At 41.3% G+C, this 10,922-nt stretch overlaps 1 long non-coding RNA gene across 24 annotated transcripts; it reads right to left on the reverse strand.

Annotated features, from left to right (window-relative positions):
* Positions 1 to 2,470: 2,470 nt before the first annotated feature.
* On the reverse strand, positions 2,471 to 9,695 carry LOC147300617 (uncharacterized). 24 transcript variants are annotated; one of them, XR_015127633.1, is made up of 9 exons: positions 9,445 to 9,695; positions 7,768 to 8,907; positions 7,372 to 7,451; positions 5,820 to 6,624; positions 4,885 to 5,635; positions 3,927 to 4,047; positions 3,637 to 3,675; positions 3,340 to 3,461; positions 2,471 to 3,263 (listed from the first exon to the last, which is right to left on the reverse strand). It is a non-coding gene; the product is annotated as an uncharacterized LOC147300617 (long non-coding RNA). The 24 variants fall into 24 exon arrangements; XR_015127636.1 differs by having other exon boundaries at positions 4,885 to 5,361; positions 5,456 to 6,624; XR_015127619.1 differs by having other exon boundaries at positions 4,885 to 6,624; positions 7,768 to 7,970; positions 8,094 to 8,907; positions 9,445 to 9,694.
* Between the last annotated feature and the right edge of the window lie 1,227 nt (positions 9,696 to 10,922).

Below are 10,922 nucleotides of genomic sequence, written 5' to 3' on the forward strand. Positions count from 1 at the left end.
AAGAGATAAACTACACAAAGGATACTTCTTTGCTCACAAGGCAGGAAGACGTTTCCTTATTTGGTCTGTACCGGAACCTGCTGACACACGAACCTTTTTTTCCTCTATATAAGCTGTTATGTACTAAATAAACCTTTGAGTCGATTTGGGAAGGCAACCTGAAGCAGTCTGTGTTTCCTTGTTCTCCCAAGCTGCTCCCGACGTCGTAACTAACCCAGCTGAGCGGCATACCTGAGTGTTACTTTGAATAATTAGGAATCTTATAAGGAAAGGACAAAACTCTGCTTATCGCTCACGCCTTGGAGGAAACCGGGGACGGAAATTTCCTTCAGAGACATTTCTGTTTCCTGTTTCTGTTGACTCAGAGTTGTGAAATGTTCTTTTATTTGATACACAATATGAAGTTCATAATTTTCTTACAAATAAAACTCTAATGACAAACATGAACAGCTGTGCTTATTTCTGAGACATGAGTTTTTGAATGTGTTGATATTTAGACAGTGTGCATCTGTATGCTGAAACTGTAATGGTGAACCTGAGGTGATGGTCAACAGAAGGCAAATATATATCAATATAAAACAATATTGAAGTAATGTCTTTACCCTCTGCAGCGTGTGGACGCTGTGCACACAATCACCTTATTCACTGTAGTAAACATGCACCGCTAGCTCACGTGACTGACTGTCTCCATGGTTACATCGTATATTATTAGCTGTGTAAACAGCTTCCAAAGATACCGCCATAGCTCTCTGCAGCTGTAACACTTTCACACTTTGCAAATCATTTCATGGTTTTGATAGTTATGAAGACAGAATATGTTTTTAAGGTCATGCTAGGTGGTTGCTATGGTGGTTGCTGTGGACTTGGGTGGACCGCGTCCGATTCCTGTTATTAGCTGTCCGCCGTAGGAAGGCTGCGTTCCATTTACAAGTAGTGACAGTCTGCCGCAACTCGAACTCAAACCCCGCTTTGTTCTTTAATTATAGGCCTTTTATAGCCGTTCATGACACGCACACACACACATAAAGCATTTTGCCTCACCATGAGAATGCAAGTTTACCTAACCTAACCTTAAAGTATCTGATATAGGATAGAAAAACGAAGCAACCAGAGATTTAATGATGAAGACTCTGGGTTCTGTAGTTCACGTTTTACAGTCCTGAATGACTCTTTGCATATGATTTATTGAAGAGGACTTTAGAATGCACTTTACATTTAGACTGTTGCTGTTTCATTTTTTACATTGTCGCGGTGTTATGTCATGAATAAGGTTCACCTGCTGGGGGTTTGATGGATCAGCTGGACAATTCAGTCAAAGACAGACTTCATTCATCATATGCAAGAATCCTAGTTGGATTTTTGTTGTCACTCATATTTTTGAACCAAATATTGAAAACAATTCTGACAGACTGGATACCTGGTCAGGGTGTACATTACCTTGTACTCAAGTATCCCAGGACAGAGCCCTGCCCCACCATGAGCCTGGGTGGATACGTGGTTATTAATATAAAAGGACCAATACTGAATATGAATATTTCATGAAAATTGAATTATAATACAAATTAGTAATAAGGGTTTCTCTGCGCCCTTATCTACTCCATACTCAGCTGCGGGCAGAGAGGGTGACAGGCGAGGATGGCACTGAAGAGAAGATGCTCGGTTTCTGGAGTCTCCTGGTCCTGTCAGTATTAGTAGGATGCATCTGCTGTGTCTTCTCGTGGATGCTCACCTACCTTGACTCGTTCCAGCCTGGTATGGATTTCCCAACACTGTGGACAGTGGCCCACGTCAGAGACGTTTAATATTGATTACATATGTCTGAATTGCTAACCCTAGCTCAACAGACCACAATGCCCTGGACTGTCAGTATAGTTACATGCTGTGAACATAAGTACCTTTGATCACAGTTTGTGTTGTAAAAGAGAAGGAATATTGGAAAGAAAGGTCAACATTGTGATATTATTTCTTCCAAACTGACCAGAAACATGCTTGTCAGACTCTCACAGCAAAGGATCAGACTCACTGTGCATGACGGCTCAGGCCAATGATGTCTGTTAAGATTGTCAGTTGTTTAGTGCTTCTGTACAGTTAGGGTCACGTCTCTATTTCAGAATAATTAATATGCGGAAAACACTAAAAGTTGATTGTCTTCCAATATTCTAGCATAATTAAAAAACTTTGACTTTGTAAGTACATATTATTAGTCCTAATGCCAGTATGAGTCTTCATAACTCCTGCTTTGAAATACTGAACTTTGAAATTTACCTGATGAAAGATAGTTTACAGTGGCACTCTGTCAGGATCATTCTGACTATAAGATCACTGTATTAATCTGAATCCTTCTGAAATGTGCTGTGAATGAATGCTGATGCAACTCACTGTGGGAAAGCTGCTAATAAAATGAATCTGTGACACATGCAACACGTTCACAGAGGAAGAGGACTCAAAGGGAGGACACGCAGAGGCTGTGTTGAAGTCAGAAATCCAAATCTTTATTAAAAAAAACAGGCGGCGGTTACAAACAGGAAGACAAGCAGTCCATCAAACAGTCTACAGGGTCAAACATTCAGAGAATTTAAACAGCAGTAAAAAATAACTGGACACTGAAAAACTTAAAGCAATGTGTGACGCAATAGAAGGAAGCAGTGTGTTACTGTGTTGTGTTGTTTGTTACGTTGTGATGTGTCATATCGTGTCGTGTTGTGTTATATGTAGTGCCGACGTAGGACAGTTTTTCCAATTTCATTGTACTACTGTACTATGTATGACTGTGCAATGACAATAAAGAGTTATCTTATCTTATCTTATATTCACTGAATTATCATCAATTACAAAAGAGAAAAATGACGATTTCTAAGGATTATTTTCTTAAATGCAATTAGAGTGTGGCTGGTAAAGATGGAAACATACAGACTGTGTGAGTTTGGTGAACTTTGTTAGTAACAAATGAGGTAAAAAAAACAACCCCAAAACATACAAAACACAGAAAGAGGCTCTCAGTATTCATTAATAATTAGAAAGAAAAATTCTGGTCGTGGATTTTTGCAGTCTTAGTTCCGCTCGCTGTCATCATTATAATCATCATGATAAATGGCGAGGTCCTGAGGTGGGTGGGGCTGTCTCTGTGATGTCACCATGAAGGAACAGCATCTGGCACGTGTTGGTGAAACATCCCAGTACACTGGTGTAGTTTCCTCTCCAGCTGTTTGACATGTGACACTTGAATAGTGTTAGGTCAGGTGACCACATGGTTTCTAAAGTAACTGACAGGAAGTAACCAGGCCGTCAGAAATGGATGGCATGTGTGTAGAGTTACTGGAGTTGGGTAACTCTACTTACCAAAAGCAGAAGCACACAGATGAAGGATCAGATGCTGAATGTTGCAGGAACATGCTCATGTGTGGTGGTCATTCAGTGCTGCTCCGGCAGGTTAGACAGTCCAAGACTGATATGCTGCCCATCTGAGAGTTTGAAAACACACATGGAAAGATTTATTTTGTGTTACAGTCAAAGTTGGATGTTCATTTTTGTCCTTTAAAAATGTTTGTGTATTTGAAAGCACTAACATTTAAGGATGACTTGGATTGTCTCCTTTAAAGGGGAGACAAGTGTATCCACTGATCTACGTCACTTTACCTGGATGATGACTCTTCTCCCCCTCACTCAGAAACACTCCTAATATAACCAAGCAAATAAATAATATTGAAGATTTACTTACATCATTACAAAAACATCAAAAACATCTCCCTTTGATTCTATTTCTCCATTCCTGCTGAACATCAGGCAACAAATATCTCAATAAATCACAGTAAAATGTAAAGCACATGTTTTCTCTGCTTTGTCTAACCTCTGCAGAGCCTCTGTCAAGAAAAACATAACTGTAAGCATAAAACAAATATACATTCATAACACGTCACTGGACAAACCTCGGTCAGTTGATTTCCTCTGTGCAGTGCAGATGAGCATCAGTCAGCAAGTGACTCTGCTGGTTCTTCTGAGGAAACACCACCGTCTCTCCACACCGTCACCATCTGTGAGCACAAACTGCTGCTCTGCCAGCATGTAGGAATCACATATCACACACACAGGGGTGAAGAAACATCAGAGCTCAACTTTGGATACTTTAGATCTAAACAGATCAAAGTAGCTCTTAGTTTCAACAATCAGTGAGCAGACAAACAATGATCCCACCCACTCCATGACATGTTGGTCAGTCACAGGAGCTCGTTCAGTGAGAGACTGAGATTACCGAAAAGCACCACTGAACGACACAGGAAATCATTCCTGCCTGTGGCCATCTCCCTGTACAACGCATCCACTTAACACACTGTTTGCTGCTACAACTACACATGTTTCTTTTCCAAATATTTATTTATAAGTGACTTATGTATGTATGTATGTATATATATGTATATATTGTACTATTCTTAGTTAGCGTATTGTCTGTCTTGTCTTAATGTTGGTTTAAAATGGAGCACTGTAACAAAAAATAATTTCCCCCAGGGATCAATAAAGTATTCTGATTCTGATTCTGATACCAAACTGATTCTGTATGAATACAATATGGTATTTTCAATACAGGTATCAAATTAATTTATTAAAACTAATACAGATATATGTATATTTTTTTTGATAAATTAGTTTGCTAAATTATAAGAATATATATATTTTTTCATTTAACAATTGCAACTAAAAGAAATTAAATATTGAACAAAAATATATTGTCACATTCTTTGCATGCTCAGCACGATGACAGACTTGAAGTTGCTACAGATTTTAAGAAGTGATAATTATAGGGAAGAAACTTCTCTTTTTCATCCGTTTAATCAAACATTTGATGCCTCAGCTGTCTCAGTCCTATAGCGTTCTGCAACTACAACTAACCTGAAGCTTGGATTTGGCTGCAGGTGCCCCTGTACATCCTTCTCAGCAGCACACATGTGGGTACCATTTAATCCCACTTCTTCCTGAGCTTTGCTTCATCACAAGACCAAAGGTGGCATCCCGTGTCACAGTCTTATCATCATCCAGAAGAAACATTTGAAGAAACATTTACGCGCCTCCTGGTTTTGTTTTCTGATCCTGCGAAAAGACTGAGGACAACAAAGCCCAGAGAACACAAGATACACAACATCCAACATTCAGACTCAACAGCCTCCATAAATGAAGAGCACCAGGTTGGTTCAGTTATAGTAGATATAAGCATACTTCACATTACTGGGTATGAATAATAATGAGGAGGCAAACTTTGACGATGCAGAGCATGATGTCCCATCATCAGACTGTAAACAAACATCCACCAGGCTTCTTTGTTGCCAAAATTGATGATTCTCCTATCAGGGATCAGTAGCGTGTATTAACCTGTGGTACAAGCAGCAGTCACTGAAATATTACTGTTTCAGATAAGAAATCTAGGACATAAAAGCCAGAGTGGGAGGGATCTCTGCAAACTGACTTAGGTCTGCAAGTGTGAAGCTCAACAAAAATCTGACTCTCCAGTCACAGACAAACAAAAACTCCAGCTGGGAGATAGAAAATGCTGTCTGGGTCCTGCTGGATGTTGCTGGTCAGAGTCCACACATTAGCAGAGTGCTTCTTGGTCCCACTGACCCATGTGGACAGCGACTGTGGAGAACTGTTCTGGAAAACAGAGAAGAGAATTAAAATAACAAAAAGTAGCAGCAGTTCAGATCTGATTTAATTTAATTTCCTTCACACAGCACATTCGTCCAGGCTGACAGGTAAACAGAATTAATCTCAGGTAACATGACTCATAGTAGAGATTCAGTAAGAAAGATTGCAGGCTCTAATATTATTACCACACAATCCAAGGACACACCAACAGCTCCGATTTGTAGAACTATTTAAACAAATGTCTTCTGAATATTCAATTCAGGTTCGCAGTGGGAGGGTGGGAGGTGTCGTGGAATTTTTTAAATAAAGTCTGCAACACAGAAAGAGCTGTGATCAAGCTATTTATTACTGCGCCAACACACATCAAACATCACAGTTCAGTCATGTCAGCGCTGCCACAGAAGTGGTGCTCCTACTCCTTTATGCATTCCAAGGAAGAGGGAGGAAGTTACAAACGGATCCTACCACACTTCAACGGATCAATGGTTATGCTGTTTTGTGGCCTTATCAGCACCCGTAAAGGGAGTTGTTTTCTCAAACTGCTGACGCTGAAGTAAGTTCATCTAGTTTTAGAAACTTTCACTGAACAGTAACAGTGTTACAACTAAGCATATGCATAAGCACTTAAATACTTTAAATGAGAATAACAGAAATTTTCTATTACAGAGGCTAGAGCCTGTCCCAGTAGTCATAGGTAGAGCACACCTGGACAGGTCACCAGTCTGTCAGAGGACTAACACAAAGACAGACACCAGAGTAACAAATCTATTTAAAATTAATGTAAGTTTGCTGCAGCTGTATGTATGAACATGTGTTTCTGTGCTCACAGTCCACCTCTCAGGAACCTGTAGTTCACTTTAAGTCTACTTTAAACAAACCTCACAAAAGGCTGATGTGGCTGGATCAGTAGTCTGATTTGAGTACGATACCTTTGGCCAGGGATTACTCTGGTGCATCGCTTCACTGCAGTGTTACGTATTTTCCCCACACCTGAATAAAAAAAATACTGATATATACAAATAACAGCTTCAGCTGATGCAGCCTGACTCAATCCTAAATGTTCAGCACACAGAGACACAGAGGTGCCGTTTAAAGTTTAGTGTTAACCTGAGTCACTGATCATTTGCAGTATTACAGAGTCTGGCAGTCTTTGCATGATGTCCACGTCACTGTAAGTTTCTAGCCGACTCTCAGGTGTGACAGGTGTGCCAGCAGGAAACAGTAATAATAACCTGCATCCTGAGGTTTGTCATGCAGGACTAAAGAAGCCAGGCTTTGTTCACACAGCTAGGATTGTATTTTACACTGACCCTGGGTCAGTATAAGTATCATACAGTTTAAACGAAGCACTGAAACTTGCACATATTTATTATAGATGCACTGAAGCTAATCGAGATATTTGCTGTCAATCTGTGGCTGCGATTATTATTATATATTATTATTATATTACTGGAAACTTTATTAACTAGTAACTTCATCAGTCATGACAGAAGCTAATATTTCTGTGCTAACATCGTTTAAACAGTAACAGCTTTCCTCCAATATAAGCTAACGTTTACACCGTAACTTTAAGCTAGCACCATAAAGACGGTAAAACACGTAATAATATCTACAAATGCATCTTAAAGCTGTTATATTAGCACTCGGTGTATTACTAACATAACCACATTAACATTACTGACACTCGCTGACTTTTAATAGTCATTCTATAAATGCTGTCTGTTTAAATGGTCTTACCTGTACACACTGCATATCCACCGGATTCCAGCCAGAGTGGATTCTGGAGTCTTCCCACGCTCCTGTTAGTGATCCTCCATCTGGATGGATGAGAACAACCTTCTGAACAATCTAGCAGGAAATGGCCCATATCTATGGGACTGATTTGTGCTAATAACGCCCATTGTATGGACTGATAACAGCCGAAGCGGGTGAATAAAGTCACCCAGTAGCTAGCTGTGCCATTACCCAGCATACATCACTCCCTCCATAAATGCAATAAACGATACAAAAGTAATAGCCTATAATTAATTCCTCTGCTGTATCTGCTGTTTTTCAGGTAGTTGTTTACATTATATAATTTATTGTATTCTGTATACCTCACTACAATGTGATTTGGAAAATGTCTAAATATACCGACAACAGGCACTTCCGCAGCAATCTCTTCAATCGGAGGACCCTTCACGCACAGGCCCCGACGCGAGGGGCCTGTGCGTCCATAAGTGAAGCAGAGGGATAGTGATGGGCAGATGAAGCCTCATGAAGCACTGAAGCTTTTCATCCAATTGGTTCACCTCAACGCGAAGCTTCTTGAAGCTTCATTTGCTCTAGCAGGACACCTACTGGACGTAAAAATATTAGTTGGCATGAATTTGAAGAGTGTGGCATTTTGCACACAGCCTGTAAATGTCAACAACAAAAGGAGTGTGTAAAACATCTATATTGTAGTGATGGCAGCATACTGTGTATATTTATGCTGGCAGTATGGAAAATGATTATTTGTGGCAAAGTTCGAACCGCTTCCTGAACCAGTCACGTGGTACAGCCGGGCAGCGAGGCTTCGGACGTCATCATTTTCAGCTCCTCCCATAAATGAAGCAAGCCCCGATACGCATGGCGGCGGGGGGCGTGGCCCGCCTCCTGTGACATCAAGGTCCAAAGCCCTATTTGGCTTACAGGATGATGACATCACATATATTTAGAATCTTACAACAAATTTGGTCCTATGATGCTTTAATCCGTTGATCCGCAAAAGTCTATAAATAGGGGTGAAGAGCAATGACTTTTAGTTAATTAATTGCAGCATTTATGTTAGCAGAATTGAAACGTTCACCAAAGAGGTATTTTGAAACACCTGGATCCTTTTTGGAGTAGCTGTTTACAGATTCCAACATGTCTCAGAGGAAACAACCCTACAGATTTCTAAGGTAAGTTTTCTTTCTTTTTTTCTGTTTTTAGGTTGTTCACTGACAGAATAAGAATCACACAAGCTCACCTCTAGACAGCTGCCCTGCATGGTTTGAAGCAAAGTTTTCTTCTATTTGATCTCAAAAAGCTCCTAAAACAGTCAGTGATCACCGTTGACCTCCCTCGGCTTTTATTACCGCTAATCATTTATTTAAGCTCAGTTTTTAAAACCTTAGGATGTAACTACAACCCAGCCCATGCAGCAGTATATGAATGACTAACCTCGTATTGTGGATGGATTATCTCAGTTGTTCTCCTGGCTGAAGTTTGGTCCTTTTACAGCATCCTGCCATGCGATTACATTTGTTCCTGACCACCGAGAACGCTCACATTAACTTTTATCGAGTGGAAAAAAAGTTAGCTTGTTTATATTATGCTAACATAGCTGTGTCGCTAGCGGTCACGTAGCACATCATTATATACCAGCTAGCCCAACTTCAGTCACCCTACAAACGTCACTGCTGTTTAGTTTTCTGTCTTCATTTATGCTGGAAGTGATAGCAGAGTTGTACGTTTTAATTTGTTTCCAAAACCCCGCAGTCAGGACATGCTATATTGTATTTAGATAGAAGCTAGCGAGCTAACTCCCTGCTAACTTCTAACTCCGTTAAATGTCATAAATTCCGTTTTCATGGATGCCTGGATGTTAAACTCAATTGTTACACCTGGTAGAGCAGAACGCTGATCATTTTATTAAAGATGAAAGACTTTAGACAGTTTTTCAACTCTCAGTAATGCCACAGTGATCGTTTGATATATGGACCTGCAGCGGAGTTTAGACCCAGACACGGCTAGTGACGTCAGACTGAACAACCGGATAGTGATATGAATTAATTTAGAACTCACTGGAGAGAAAATGCCACGAGCAAATCAACAAAAAGCTGGGGATTGCACATGACTGGCGTCTTTGTTTGGTGATATCAGATACACGTTGCCTCCAGGATGGAAAACGATGAAAAGATAGCCCATTATCCAGGTTCTTGCCTTCACGATCATGAGATCTAACGTTGCAACCAACTACAAAACAAGTATGAACCATAGCTGAAGCTGTATCCTTTGTCTGGCCTACTGTCATGGCGGCGGGGGGCGTGGCCCGCCTCCTGTGACATCAAGGTCCAAAGCCCTATTCGGCTTACAGGATGATGACGTCACATATATTTAGAATCTTACAACAAATTTGGTCCTATGATGCTATGACATGGTTATATATTTACATGTAGATAATGTCCTCAAGTTCTGTATAACCACTTTGTCCTCTCTCTGTGTTTGTTTCTCGTTCGTTGTTGTGTGTGTTTGTGTGCATTTGTCTCTTTCAAACAGGTGCCGGTCCTCACCTCTGCAGTGCTGCCGTCTCCTGTAGCGCTGCATGGTTCTAAGCTAAGTTTCCTTTCCTTTTTCTGTTCTCTCAGATTTGTCCTCAGGTTTGAAGTGTCTGCGTTGTGCAGCTGGTCTGGTCTGTCTCTAGACAGTTCAGGCTTCACCCACTAGTTAAATGGTGGAGGCTCACAGCGACATACTCAACACACAAGTTTCTGAACTCTGCATGAGGGTTTCTCCGACGAAGTGAGGGCCGTGAGGCACAGCTCCCCGTCCCCCGGTGACCCTGCTAGGTCCACCTTCTTAGGGAAACCCTCTGCAGAGGAGCTGACAGAGCCAGGAACTTGTGAGTTGCGTGTGTCCACTCAGGCATCATTCATGCTTGTTCTGTAGGCAGTTCCTGTCAGAAGGAGGAGGCGCAGCAGGAGCGTCGGGGGGCGGAAGACGGTGCCTCAGTGCCTCTCTCCTTCTGACATTGTTAAAGAAAACACAACAAATTTATAATTATGTAGATAATTACATGTAGATAATGTCCTCAAGTTCTGTATAACCACTTTGTCCTCTCTCTGTGTTTGTTTCTCGTTCGTTGTTGTGTGTGTTTGTGTGCATTTGTCTCTTTCAAACAGGTGCCGGTCCTCACCTCTGCAGTGCTGCCGTCTCCTGTAGCGCTGCATGGTTCTAAGCTAAGTTTCCTTTCCTTTTTCTGTTCTCTCAGATTTGTCCTCAGGTTTGAAGTGTCTGCGTTGTGCAGCTGGTCTGGTCTGTCTCTAGACAGTTCAGGCTTCACCCACTAGTTAAATGGTGGAGGCTCACAGCGACATACTCAACACACAAGTTTCTGAACTCTGCATGAGGGTTTCTCCGGCGAAGTGAGGGCCGTGAGGCACAGCTCCCCGTCCCCCGGTGACCCTGCTAGGTCCACCTTCTTAGGGAAACCCTCTGCAGAGGAGCTGACAGAGCCAGGAACTTGTGAGTTGCGTGTGTCCACTCAGGCATCATTCATGCTT

The sequence above is a fragment of the Aulonocara sp. 'chitande type north' Nkhata Bay genome, unplaced genomic scaffold (assembly GCF_057382095.1).
Source record: "Aulonocara sp. 'chitande type north' Nkhata Bay isolate Kocher_YH1m ecotype deep benthic unplaced genomic scaffold, A_spYH_male_GT1.1 unmapped_scaffold_23, whole genome shotgun sequence".
In the NCBI taxonomy this organism is placed as follows: domain Eukaryota; kingdom Metazoa; phylum Chordata; class Actinopteri; order Cichliformes; family Cichlidae; genus Aulonocara; species Aulonocara sp. 'chitande type north' Nkhata Bay.